The following is a 1754-nucleotide window of genomic DNA, read 5'->3' on the forward strand; positions in this document are numbered from 1 at the left end:
ATCTATCTATCTATCTATCTATCTATCTATCTATCTATCTATCTATCTATCTATCATCAAGTAGTCTCTATGCCCAAGGTGGGGCTTGAACTCAGCACCCTGAGATCAAGAGTATCATGTTTTACCAGCTGAGCCAGCCAGTGCTCTGGGAGAATGATGGTTTAAGCATGATTTCGAAATTTAATCAAATAGGGCATTAGGAGGACTTAGAGGCTACCTGGGAGCTGACTGGACCACATATAGAGTTTGAGAAAAAAAGGCATTCCACAGTCCACAAAGGGCTTACCTATTGGGTGGGGTTCTGGGAGCAGTTATTTAAATTTGTATAAACAAGACCTATACTCCTAATACACATTTTAAAAAAATTACATTAACTGTTGTATTAATATCACCAAGAGAAGTATTTACCACCTCCATAACATGCATATAACTATAAGTGCTGAATGGGAAAGTAAATATGGGTTGAAAGTCTAAGAATGAATTAGAATATGCCCCAGCAATTCTACTCTAAGATATCAATCCAAGAAAAATAAAAATGCATTCATTCATAAATCGAAATGCAAATGTGTATAGTACCTTTTTCAGAATTGTCTCATTCTGGAAACAACCCAAAGCAAAAAACAAAACAAATAAACAAAAGCCTAACCAAACCAAAAACCAACCAAAAAAATTATCTTAAACATTCCTCAAAAAACACAAGTAGACTTGAACAGAGGAAAAGACATACCATGTTCTTGAATAAGGACACTCAATATTATAAATATGTAAATTATCCCTGAGTTAACTTATAAGCAGCACGATCCCAGTAAAAACACATTTATTTCCGATCTGGAGTAATACAAGTTGATTATAAAACTTATATATAAAAATAAGCAGAAACAACTAAGAAATAAAAAGGATGGGAAGAGAATAAGCATACCAATGGGCATATTTTATTTTATTGTCTGAAAAGTCTTGAAATTGTGAAGATCGTCGCATTGATCATACTTTGTTTGGAATTTGCCTTGCTACTGGGGTGCCTGGGTGGCTCAGTCAGTTTAAGTACCTGACTCCTGATCTCAGCTCAGGTTATGATTTCAGGGTTGTGAGATCGAGTCCCACATAGAGCCCTTCATGGAGTCCTTCATGGAATGCTACACTGGGGTCTGCTGGGCATGGAGCCCACTTAAGGATTCTCTCTTGCTCTCCCTCTGCCCCTCCTCCCTCTCACCCTCAATAAATAATTTTTAAAAAACCTAAAAAAAATTTTTTTTTTGCTTTGCTCCAGAAATAGTTTCTGTTGAAAAAATTTTCCCTTTGACATGTTCTCTGCTCATGCTTCTTCTTCAAAAAAAGGAACATGATTTCAGTAATGATTTGATTTTATTAAAAATGCTTTTTGGCAGAGGGTGGGATGGGGGAAGGGGAGTGCAGGGTGTACATGGTTGGCTCAGTCAGTAGAGCATGCAACTCTTGATCTCAGGGTGATGAGTTTGAGTCCAATATTGGGCACAGAGATTATTTTAAAAAATGCTTTTTTTCTTAAAGTTTAATCATAGGAACCATCAGTGAAATATGTTTAATAAAATGATTTTAAGCAGGGTGTATCTGTACTAATTAATAGTCGGTAGGCTTTTAGTTGGTAAAATTAATTTAAAAAATAAGCTGAAAATTATGAGAAGGGAGAGTGGTTTCTAGAATGTCCATAAAACAATAAATCAATTTTTGAAAACTGTCACTTATTTTGAAAATGAAATTCATGAATAAATTTCAAG

The sequence above is a fragment of the Mirounga leonina genome, unplaced genomic scaffold (genome assembly GCF_011800145.1).
Source record: "Mirounga leonina isolate KUSES-001 unplaced genomic scaffold, KU_Mleo_1.0 Mir_101046, whole genome shotgun sequence".
Lineage (NCBI taxonomy): Eukaryota > Metazoa > Chordata > Mammalia > Carnivora > Phocidae > Mirounga > Mirounga leonina.